General features: G+C 41.5%; 1 long non-coding RNA gene across 1 annotated transcript; it reads left to right on the top strand.

The window, feature by feature from the left end:
* Positions 1-8,656: 8,656 nt before the first annotated feature.
* On the top strand, positions 8,657-12,266 carry LOC149290537 (uncharacterized). Its single transcript, XR_016277221.1, has 3 exons — positions 8,657-8,733; positions 11,352-11,395; positions 11,583-12,266. It is a non-coding gene; the product is annotated as an uncharacterized LOC149290537 (long non-coding RNA).
* Positions 12,267-12,923: the final 657 nt, after the last annotated feature.

Raw genomic sequence — 12,923 nt, 5'->3', positions numbered from 1 at the left:
CTTTATTCTTCTTCTTCCTCCTGGTCTTTTTCATCTTCTTCTTTTCTGGGATCGTTTACTTCCAGTTCGGATGTATTCTCAGGGTCTTCTGATTCTTCTTCCTCTTTTTGCAGTGTATCTGTTTCTGTCTCTAAGTTCTTCTTGTATTTTTTGATGAAGTCTTTCATTTTCATTACTGAAGTAATCCTGAATAGCTCTGAATTGTATCTAAATGTCACTCCCTCTAATCGTTCCCATTTATAATTGACATTATTTCTCTTTAGTAGATTGATCAAGGGTCTGTAATCCATTCTTTTTTTCAAAATTCTAATTGGAATATCTTTATATATAATTAATTCCTCTCCGTCTGCTTCTAGTTTATGTTCGTAATTTAGTTGTTTGATCTCGTCCCTAGTTTTTTTCCTAGTAAAGTAGATTACCACGTCCCTTGGCAGTTTCCTTTGTTGTGCGATTTTGGAGTTAATCCTGAACATTTTACTGATTTCCCATTTAAATTGATCTAAGTCTGCATTCATATAGTCAGCCAACAATGGTGTTAAATATTCGTATAGGTCCTCATTCTCTTTCTCTCTTAATCCTCTAATTTTTATGCAATTTTCACGTTGTTTCAGATCTTGTAACGCTCTTTCGTCTAAATCTTTTTCATGATTTTTCTCTATATCTAATACTTTTTTATTAATTTTATTTGTTTTGTCATCGATTTTTTCTATATTCTCCTCCATTTGTCTTATGTCTTCTGTTGCCTTACCTAATACTTCCTTTATCTCCTTTAATTCTGACCTTATTTCTTGACGGATTTCCTGTTTTATCTCCTTCCTCATAGCAGTCATATCTCTTTTAAGTGCTTTTATATCCTCTTTCATGTCACGGTACATTGCCTTTAATTCTTCTAATACAGATGCTTGGTCTGTTTTGGGGTTCGCTTCCAATGATGGTCTCCTTTGTTGGGTCAAATCTAATTTAGTTTTTCTCCCCAAACAAAACTGGTTACGATACTCGGATTTAACAAAAGAAATACAGGATGATATAGAAATGAAATCTCAGGAAGAACTTAAGGACTCAGGAATCCATTGTCATTGGTATTTATTTAGACAGTTGAGGGAAAGGTGGAGAATGGATAAAAAACTGGTCGGAATTCAAAAGAAATGACTAGATTGGGAAGAAAATACTTTAAAAGGGAAAAAGAAACTAATCTCAAGGTACTACAAGATGATAATGGATTGGGAAACGGAAGATGAAATAATCAGACACTCAATGGTGAGATGGGCTCAAAATATAGGGCATAATTTGGAATATAAAAAATGGGAAAGTATTTGGACAAGAAGCATAAAACATACAGTTTGCCAGGAGCTCAAAGAGAATGTTTATAAGATGATTTATAGGTGGCACTTGTCGCCACAAAAATTGTCATTCATGTATAAGAATAGCAATCTCCAATGTTGGAAATGCTTGGATAATGTTGGTTCTTATTTTCACATATGGTGGACATGTGATATTGCAAAAAAATTTTGGCTAGAGATTCACAAAATCTTAAATGTAAACATGAATATAAAAGTGCCTTTTTCACCAGAAATCTTCCTTTTGGGCATGTTAGATGACATTTTAGAAAAGCAACATGGTAAATTTCTCTTTTATTGTTTCTCTTGTGCTAGAATAGTTTATGCAAAATTTTGGAAAAAACCACAAGCTCCATCTATAGACAAATGGCTTTGTAAACTGTATGAAATGGCTGAGATGGATAAGTTAACATGTTGGATGAGAGACAAAACTGAGGAATGTGTATATCAAGAATGGAAGGAATTTTATAAGCTTTTAGAGATAAAATAGAATAAGGTATTGATAACTAAAAAGACATAAATGGATTTGAATTATATAATAGCACCTAGTCTTGGTTACATAAAACTCTCTTTTATTAAAATATTTTAAATTCTTGATGGCAGAATGTTATGTATAAGAAGGATGGTATACGGTATAGAGCTACTCTATAGATGTATATTTCTAGGTAAAGCGAAGTATATTAACAATGAAATTTTTTTTTGGACTCAATACAACATAAGGACAGATCCAGGTGAAGGAACTAAGAAGGAGAACACTTCAAGATAAAACAAGATGGAAGAAAAACTTCAGAACAAGCCTCAAGTAGTATTAGGAAGCTCAATTTATGTTATATGTAGTTTTAATAATGACGTTTCTGTATGGGGGTGGTTTATTGTCCAATGTGTAATGTGTGAAATGTTTTGTTCTATGTGGAAAATTAAAAATAACAATTAAAAATAATAATAATAATAAAAAAATGGCTGCCAGAACACAAAATTGCCACTAGAACACAAAATGGCTGCCAGAACACAAAATGGCAGCTGAAACACAAAATGGCTGCTTCCACCTAAGCACTTGGCAGTTAACATTTGAGGCCTTCAGGGGAGAGAGAGAGAGACTGAGGGGAAGAGTGGAAGGAGGTCCTGGAGGGAGGGGGCATTGGGAGATATAGGGCCTTCCTGAGATATTCAGTGTTCGCTTCCTAACAAAGGGGTTTCTGGCCTCATAAAGGATTTGGGGCAAAGTGGGTCTGAAAGGCAGTAGTAGCCTTGTCTCTTTCCAATGGGACTTAAAGTGTATTTCCTGGACAGGATCTCCCAGCATCCACATGGCCAGAAAGAAAAGGGGGCCCTGCCCTGCAGTAAGGTCCCTCCAATCCCTCTGAACTGAGGACTACAACTCCCATGTCTTCTTTCTTTCTTTCTTTCTTTCTTTCTTCCTAGCTGCCTTGTGTTAGTGGTGTTACTGCTCTTGTTGTCGTTGTGTGCCTCCAAGTTGTTTCTAACGTATGGCAACCCTAAGGAAAGCCTGTTGCAGGGTTTTCTTGGCAAGATTTGTTCAGAAGTGGTTTTGCAAGTGCCTCCCTCTGAGGCTGAGAGAGTGTGACCTGCCTAAGGTCACTCAGTGAGTTTCCATGGCCAACAGGGCATTCGAACCCTGGGCTCCAGGGTCACAGTCCAATGCTCCAGCCACTAATCCACACTGTCTCTTTTTTCAGGCTTTGTTGTTTTTTGTGGAGTGGCCCGAATTCATTGCCGACTTCTGGGGAGCCTCTCCTGGGGTTTTCTTGGCAAGAGTTGTTCAAAGGAGATTTGCCATTGCCTTCCCTGAGGCTGAGAGAGTGTGGCTTCTTGCCCAAGGGACCCAGATGGTTTCATGGAGGAGTGGGGCACTAGACTCTGGCCTCCAGAGTTGAAACCCAACACTCAAACCACTGCACCACAATGGCTCCCATTCCCATGTACAACTTGTGAAATAATTGCAGACTTATTTCTGTTCTTCATGTGTGTCTTCAAGTCATTTCTAACTTATGGTGACCCTAAGGCAACCTTATCATGGGGTTTCCTTGGTATGTTTCTTCAGAGAGGGGTCTCCAATGCCATTGAGGCTGAGAGAGTGTGACTTGCCAAGGGTCACCTAAGTCCAAAACACACTGCAGCAATAATCCAATCTGAGATTGCTTTAACTGCCCTGGGTCAGTGCTAAGGAATTTTGGGAAATGTAGTTTTGTGAGACATTGATCCTTCTCTGTCAGAGGGCTCTGGTGCCACAATAAGTCCCTCCCTCCCAACACTTTCTCATTTCCCCCCAAAACCAGCACAAAGCTGGCAGATGGAAAGAGGTTTTAAAGCAGCATTTAAATCTACCATATTTGTTTTTAAAAGACTAAATGTCCCAAATGCTATTATCAGTTTCGTAGCTATTATTACAGAAAGACGTAGAGTGCAAAATCCTCAAGTACCTTTATTTTCTGGAGTGAGATGGGCTTTTCGAACTGACTCACTGTAATGATCTCCGGTGGTCCAAGCAGCCAAATTGCGGCCCTGTAATAATAATAATAATAATAATAATAATAATAATAATAATAATAATAATAGTTTTATAACCTCTCTTCAGCCAAAAGGCTATCAGAGTGGATTACAAATTGTTAATTAGACATTTAGACATTATGGCTCTTAGCCCAGGAGACCCTTAACTTCCTCAAATCTCGCTGCCTCCATCCAGTGAATTATAAAAGGGTTTCCCTTAATCTACACAGGGACCAGTTAAGGAACCTTATTTCTCCTTCTTTACTGATCTTCCCAAGCATCAACTGATCCAAGACACGTGTAAAAGGAGCAATGAGTAGTAGATACTCCAAGGAGATATTTGCTATAAATAACAAAATATAACTGAAATATAAGTCCTACAAGATATTAAGAACCTTGCAGGAACAATATTTGTAAGTATATAATATTCAATTCATACAAGCTATTAAATAAACCTAAGCATCCAATTCTGAGACTAACTTCCAAGATCCGCTCTTTATCTCTCTCTCTCTTGATCTCCAACCGACACAATTCCCCCAACTGTCTCTTGGTCTCTCAGGCCTTATATCTCCTTCTCACGGAAGCTTCCAGAAGAACCTTCATCTTGCTCTCTGATTGGTCAAGAGAGCCTTCCGTAGCAGTGATGTCATTCTGCATTTGCATAAACCTCCCTTTTCTGCCTGAAGAAGACCTCCATTGACTGGAGCCCAGTCATTGCACTTTCCCAAGGCAAGGCTTGCACCTATTTCCCAATGTTGTTCTTGGGGTCTGCCTTCCAGTTGTTTCCAGGTCTTATGGTGACCTTATGGGAATCTCTGAAGGGGTTTTCTTGGCAGGTTCCTTCAGAGTGGGTTTCCCATGGCCATCCTCTGAGGCTGAGAGAGTGTGACTTGCCCAAGGCTTTAGTTCTTTTGGAAGCCTTTTTGCTTTTTCTTCTAGAAGGCAGTTGAAGTGTTGCTTCTTGCTCTGAAGAATGAGAAGAACCTTCTGGCATCCAAAAGGCTAACATTCTCTGGAGTTATGTCTGATAATATGAATATATAGGATTGCAATAACTGTTTGTTTATTAAAAAGTTTATAGTGCACCCCATGTCATAGATTTTCATAGCTATGTCTCTTAATAGCAGTTAACTGTAAAAAGTTTGTTAAACAGATGTAATATTTTATAATATAATCTCAAAATCTGTATAGATGGCTTGATTTAACCGTAAAATTTGTAAATGAGGAGGTATGTCCGTATTTTATCATACCATGAAACTAATCTAGTTTGGGAATAAAATCTAATGAAGTTACCCCAATCAGTTGCATCTGATTAATTTGTATTCATTAATTAAATTAGTTTGCTGAGGCACCAGAGCTCTCTGGCAGAGAAGGCTCAATGTCTCAGGACACTACAGTTCCCAGAATTCCATAGCACTGAACCAGGATAGTTAAAGTGGAGTTAAACCAGATTATCTCCTCAGTGTGGATGCAATTTAAGAGAAGGCAACTGTTACGAAGGGAAGGAGAGATGTAGATGAAATAGATGAGGAGAATGACAGGGGGATAGATGTAGATGTGGCTGAAATGGATGGGGGCTCTGAATTTGGCTGCCAGGGATGGGGAAATGGAAGGGAGGAAGAAAGGTGCAGCTGTCATTCAAGTGAGGCTAGCATTCAGGTGAAAGTGGAACCAGGCTCCTTTCTTCACCCCGGAAGTGCAAAGGTTCAGGATGCGTTCAGACCCCCACTGAGCATGCGCAAGGCTCCCAGTTAAAATCGTTGAATCTGAATGGTATGCACCATGTGGTGATACAATTTGCACTCGCTCCGCTTTGCCTGAATCCGCATCATGTGACTTGCCTTGGATTCAATTCCCATCTGTTCGGAAGAGTAATGGAAGGGCACTTTGTAGTTTACCTCTTGCTTGGACAGGGGATATGATTGTGGTTTTGAACTAATATGTCTTGAATGTGGTGCTCTATTACACAATATCATAGAGTGGTTTGTGAGGTGTATTAAAACTATCTTCCCCATTTCTGATCCCTTTTAAAACCCATGTTCCCCAGAGAGAGCAGAACTGTGTAAGAAAACACTCTCAGAAAAGAGACACAAAAGACACACTTCCTCCCTTTTGGCCCAAGGAGCCTGGCCTCCTTCTCTCTCTGGAGCCTCAGGAGAGAAAGAGAAGCCAATGGTCAGTTCAACTGAGGCCTTAGAGAAGGTTCTGGAACATTATTCCCCACAGTCACAAGCAGCACACAAAATGGCTGCCAGAAAACAAAATGGCTGCCAGAAGGCAAAAAGTGAGTCTGGGGCAGGGGGCGGGGTCTTCCAACTCCTCTGCCCCCATTGGCCAGCTTCAAGAAGAGGCGGAGCTTCACCTTCTATATTTAGCACTGTGTGCGGAAGAGAGAATGAGGAGGGAGCAGCAGAGTTTTAGAGGGAGACGGAGACAGACAGACATTAAGGGAGGGAGGAAGGAGAGAGAGAGAGAGAGAGAGAGAGAGGGGTGACAGCAGAGAGACAAGGCCTGGAACCACTAGGCTTCACTGCTGCCTTGAGGTCTGGCTGGGCCTGGCTTGGGTCTACTGCTGCTGCTGCTTTTCTTTGGCCACTGCCATTAAGGAGGGGAGGAAGGAGGCCAGCAGTGCTTCTAGGCATGGCCTTCTCTGTCTGAAGGTGGGAGACTGGGACTCCCCAAAGGGGATTTTAGTGGTTTTAATGGTGGCTCTCATGCTGTAGCAAACATGATGATGATGATGATATTATCAGGCCTGGGGGGGGAGAATGGAGCTGCCGCCAGACTGTAATCATCATTAATGCCACCGTCGCTAGGCCTTCTTGCTCTTCATCACTGTAATGGCCATGGATCAGTGCTATGGAATTCTGGGAATGTTCTTTTGGTCTGGCATTTTAGGTGTTGTTAAGGTTTGGAAATCCTGTTTGAGGCCCTTCCTACTTTGGGGCCCTTTCATCCTCCATTTTGGGTTCCCAGAAGGCCTCAAAGTGCCAACTGCCAAGCGATGATGCAGAGGCGACCGTTTTGTGTTCCAGCGGCCATTTTGTTCTGGTTGTGACTGTGGGGAATATTGTTCCAGAACCTTCTCTGAGGCCTCAGTTGAACAGAGGCTTCTCTTTCTCTCCTGAGGCTCCAGAGTCAGAAAGAGGCCAGGCTCCTTGGGCCAAAAGGAAGGAAGTGTGTCCCTTTGTCTGTCTTTTGTGTCTCTTTTCTGAGAGGGTTTTCTTATTACACAGCTCTAGTCTTTCTGGGGAACATGGGTTTTAAAAAAGATCAGAAATAGGGGTGATAGTTTTAATACAAGCCTTATTTTTCTTCTTCACAAACATTGGGCTTTGGCTTCTAAGAGGAGTCTTGTCCCCCCAAAAAGTATAGTTCAATCTGTTTTTCCAAGTGTATTCCCACTGGTATAATTCAATTGCAAAACCAAAGTTTTGAGACCATCTCATTGTATTGTCTTTAATAACTTCCTCTTCTGTATAGACTTTTTAAGAATACAATTATAAAGTCTTGCTAATAAGGCATCTTTATTCAACATTATTTCTTGTTCTAGATCAGAGTCTGATTTGCAAATAACGTATTGTTTTTATCCATTAGGAAGAGCTCTCTAATTGTCTGTAAAAAAAACCATGAAAGATCATAGCCCTGATCATTAGGATCTTCTCATGTCTTTATTCTATAACCAGTTCTATCTATTTGCATTGATTCTTTATAGGAGATCCAATTCATGTCCTTTTTTGAATCTCTGGTCTCTTCTCTCAGGAACTTCATCTCGGCCCCATTGGACACAGCTTTGGGGCACCTTTTGCTGGAAGTGACCCAAGTGCAAGACCACCAGGACCCCTGCCCACCTGATGGCCGACACAGAGGCCAAGCGGAGGGAGTTGGGCTCCAAGAGAAAGAAGATGCAGAGGTACAAGAACTCTTTGGTGAGTCGAGGTTCTTGACTATTAGTTTCATCTGTGTCACTTCTGGGCCAGTTCATGAAAGCAAGTGGAGAACATACTCTCCCAATTTAGCAGAGACAGACCTGGTTAATCCTCTCTCACTCCACTTTTTCAGGGGCTTTTAAAAATGTCCCGGTTGCTCTCTCCTCCTCCTATCTTCCCCTTTCTCAGCTCACTTCAGTTCCTGAATGCCATTCAGTTTGCCCCCCATCAACACAAAAGTGGGGAGAGGAGAGGAAAGAAAGAGGCAGGATATTGCCCTTCCCAGGAGGCTGAAGCAAAAGCAAACTGTTGTGCCCTTCCTAGCTTATGTGATCTTCCTCATAAACAACTTTGGCCATCTTGACCACCTTTTGGTGTTGCTTGTCCACATGTGTCTTCCTTTTCCCATCTGTGAAATGTTGGGGGATATGAGAGAACATCTCTGGGTCAAAATATGGGGTGGGCCCAAGCCCACAGTGCTCCCCAGAACAGTTTATTAAAATTAACTTTTGCCTCTGAAATGTGGCAAGAAATGTCTAAATGCACTATAATTGTTTGGTGGCTATGTACTGTGTGTGTTGGGATAGTGAGTATCATAATCCATCCTCTATATCCCAGACATGGCCTAAATTATATTGTTTATTATATTGTATATTATATTGAAAAGATTTGAGACAAACTGGATCTCAAAGGCAGTAGCTTTTTTCTTGCTGACAGAATTTAAAGTTTATTTCCTGGACTGAGTTGTGAAGTGATGAAATAATATTTGGGATGAACCATGTGCTTTCCTCCCCTTTTGCTTAGTCACTCTCTGGATGAGGGCTTTTTTCTGTTGCAGGTGACCTTTGCGGATGTGGCGGTCTATTTCACGGAGGAGGAATGGAAACTGTTGACGAAGAAACAGAGACTGATGTACAGTTATGTGATGATGCAGAATTATCAGAATGTGGCCTCTGTGGGTAAGGAACCGTAATCCATTCTCCTTTCTATGAAGTCTGAGGTCCCTTTTATGCTTAATTATCATGGTGCTATGATTCCACTTGAATTATAGATTCATAGAGTTGGAATAGACCACAAGGGCCATCCAATACAACCCTCTTCTGCCATGCAGGAATACACATTCCAAGCACCATCCAGCCTCTGTTTAAAGACCTCCAAAGAAGATGGCTCCATCAATCTGAAAGGGAGTATATTGCACTGTCGAAGCGCTCTTACTGTCCCAAAGTTCCTCCTAATGTTTAGGTGGAACCTCTTTCCTTGTGGCTTGCATCCATTGTGGTGTCTCCTTTTTTCAGTAGCAGCAGAAAACATGCTTGCTCATTCATCAGTACGACCCTTTCCAATATTTAAACATGGATATCATATCCACCCTTAGCCTTCTTTTCTCCAGGAAAAATTCCTAGCTTCCAAAGCCACTCCTCATAGAGCTTAGAATCATAGAATTATAGAGTTGAAAGAGACCACACGGGTCATCCAGTCCAACTCCCTGCCATGCAGGAAATCCAAATCAAAGCATCCCCATGAGATGGCCATCCAGCCTCTGCTTAAAGAGGTTTCCTTCAGCACTTTGGATGCCCTCCTCTGGGCATGTTCCAATTGTCAACATCCTTTTTGAATTGTGGGGCGCAGAACTGGACACAGGATTATTCCAAGGGAGGCCTGACCAAAGCAGGATAGAGTGGCACTATTACTTCCCTTGATCAAGAAATTATACTCATTTTGATGCAGCCTAGAATCACATTGACCTTTTTAGCTGCCGCATCATACTGTTGGCCCATGTTCAACTTGTGGTCTACTAGGCGTCCTAGATCCCTTTCAAGTGTAGTTTAATTGAGGCCTGTTACAGACAGCCAAAATAAAGCTGCTTCGAGTCACAGTGGAGGTATGGTGTTTCAATGATGCATGCGTCCTAAGAGTCCAGAAGTCGCACCAAAGCCACGCTCCAGCCCTAAGGACTGGAGCGTGGCTTTGGTGTGGCTTCTGGACTCTTAAGGACGCATGCATCATTGAAACACCATACCTCCACTGTGACTCGAAGCAGCTTTATTTTGGCTGTCTGTAACAGGCCACAGATAACAACATCCTGTAGAATATTTGAATTTGTAGTTTAGTGAAGCACTATTGGAGAGACACCAAAGGAGAGGGGCCTTGGGGATTGGGAGACAGTCACAAACTTGACAGATTTTAAGAACTGGTTTGACAGACCTCTGAGAATCGATTCAAATCTTTGTTTTCAGACATATTTAGGGGTTGCATTTAGCAATTATGAGTAATATCTATGAAGGGAGGAAAGGGGACACAAAACCTGCTTTTTCTCTAATGTTTCTTTTCCTACCTGAGCTTGCTTAGTTTCATGGCTGATGGAACAAAGAGGCCCTTTGTAACCCAAAATGCTTGGAGTCTGGGGAGGACATTGCAAGTGCTGTGCTTTTAGAGGAATTTGGTATTTAGCTGAAAGCAGACATATAGTTTGGTTGGAGCATGAGTGATCTTGTATTCAGCCCAACTATACCAGGCCTGGAAGCACAGATAACTTCAAAGGCATTTGAAATAGGTTTTTATTTTATTTATGGAAAAAGCAAAATACATGCATACACACACATAAACAGATATAGGTGTTCATACACACACACACAAACACACACATACACACACACAAGAACTAGCTAACAAAGGTGGGAGTGGTGAATAGTGTGAGGCTTTGCTAATGGTAAAACTTTACCTAGATGGATCTTGATTGCAATTGCTGAGGGTCCAGAAAGGGGAGAGAAGTCAGTAACTCCAATGGCAAGTGGGGCTGGTGAGTGCATTGAGGTGCTTAGCCATGTAAACCGACAGACTGATTGTCTGTAATTAGACTGACATCAAAGAACAGCCAGTCAGGGCAGATATTTATACTGTGATTGTTTCTTTGGGTCAGAAACCGAGTGTTCAAAAAGGTTTAAATTGCTTTAGAAAGATTCCTGGGGGAGAGAATGGTTTGAAACCAAATAGAATGCAATGGGTGCTTGGTGCAAATATCTCAGACAAAAAGGATTAGCACATTGGCTCTTGGTCCTTCTTGGCTCTGAATTCCGATCACGTTCATGAGCCAATATACAGTGCAATCTGAGGGTGATACTCCCAAATGCAGCTCAACAATAACATAGAGTACGGAAGCAAATATCCAGATATAGATATTGGCAATGCACTGACCACTTTTCACAGTTAAAAATAAGACACAAACGCAGTTGATTTCATTGAAATCCTTGGAGGTTCTCTATCTTGAGTTGTAAAATAATACAAATATTTGCAAGCTTTCCTCTCTGACTTCCATCAACTTCACCATCTCTTGTACACACAACTCCAGTCCAATCCACACCAATCTGCATGTGAGCTGTATATTGTATTGGTTGTGAGTCATATATTGGAGCCAAACAGCATGAAGCGTCCTCTGCAGTTAGCTTGCATCATGCCTTGGGCTCTGGCTCTGTACTCTATGACAGTCTCACAGGATATGATGCCACTTTTTAATCAAAATATTTTTACATATGTTTAATGGAATATTTTTCAACTGCCTGACTCTCTGATTCCACAGATTTCTTCATGAAAGTTCCCTCAACCTCTTCTTTGCTAGCACCTGTGAGTAAGGATACAATCATTATATGGATTTGGGGGCATCTAGAACAGGGTCATGCTCAGGTCACTCACACCAACTTTATTAATTTAATCTGAAATAGGGAGGGATGAATGTGGGGCTAAATCTTGGGGTAACATCTTCCTCTCTTAACGCTGAGATTGTCTTGTCTGTCATTGTCCTTGTTTACAGAAGAACTTGTCAGTCATGAGAGAATCCACACAAGAAAGAAGTCACATAAATGTCAGCATTGTGGGGAAAAATTTGCTTACAAGTCAATCCTAGACATGCATCGGAGATTCCACACAGGAGAGAAGCCATACAAATGCCGGCAATGTGGGAAATGTTTTTCTCGGAAGACACACCTAGTGAAACATCAGAGAGTCCACACTGGAGAGAAGCCACACAAATCCCAGGAGTGAACAAACATTATTTTTGTCAATAAGGAATACAAAAATATATTTTTAATCTAGTAGTGGTAAGAAAAGGCACTTGTGATTTTGTTTGTAAGGTTTGTGTGTCCATATGTCTATTTGTGTTTTAAAGTTGTATTTTGTTAAGTTTAGGTTTTATATTGCTAATAGTATAGATAGTTGCTTTGGGTTGTAAATTTGGCTGGGGATTCTGGGTCATGGTATACGTTAGCTAGATGGGGGGTAGGATTTCTTTCAGTTGTCTAGAATAGTTATGGCAATGATTGCTTTTGTAATGTGTGGGATGTTGGTTGAAGAAAGTTGGAGGCTGGTAAGAACAGAAAGGGGTCTAATTTCTGGGAATGGCAAAGGGGTCCTTGTTACCTTTGGGGCATAGACTGTGGGAATTGGAGGTGGGGGCTAGGTTTGGAAGAGGGTGTCGTTTTAGGTTTTGGGGTTGTAATGTATGGTTTGGATTGGAGTGGGCAGTTCTGCCTTAAACACTCAATTTCTGAGTATGTGTTCTCAATAAAGTTCTTTACTATTTCAACACACTGGACTCTTTGATGCACAGAAGTTCTGAATTTGCACAAAACTGACCCTTTGTTCTCTCCTCAGTCCTCAGCTCCATTCCCAGCCATAGGAACAGCAGAAGCAAACACACACACATGCATACAGTGTACACAGAGAGAGCTATATTTCCAAAGCAGAGCCTTCCTTTCCTGCCTTTCCCTTCTGAGTCCAGCGCTGCACCATGAGCTCCATTGCAGTCTCTTCAAAGGAAGAAAGGAGGGAATGAAGGCGAGGCCGCTGAACCCCCATGCATACCTTCCTTTCCTGCAAAGGATGCCAGTAGAATAAGCAGTAGCAGCAGCAGCTAGGCCCTGGAAATCCCTGCGCATGCTGAAGAAGGGCTTTGACAGGGATGCTGAGGTCGCCCAGGACCAAAAGCCTAGGCAACTCCAGCAGCAGCTCAGAGACCAGTTGTGTCAGCTTGGCTAAGGAGTCTGTTAAGGAACGGGATGGACCTTAAACCAACAGAATCCCCAGACTTTCCCTAGTCTTTAAGCTGAGGTAAATACATTCAATGTGGTCCATCATACGGATAGGTATCCTGCTC

This window comes from Sceloporus occidentalis, unplaced genomic scaffold, assembly GCF_023333645.1.
Source record: "Sceloporus occidentalis isolate IW3139 unplaced genomic scaffold, rSceOcc1.0.p SCAF_39, whole genome shotgun sequence".
Taxonomy (NCBI): Eukaryota; Metazoa; Chordata; class Lepidosauria; order Squamata; family Phrynosomatidae; genus Sceloporus; species Sceloporus occidentalis.
This window is presented reverse-complemented; position numbering and strand designations above follow the sequence as displayed.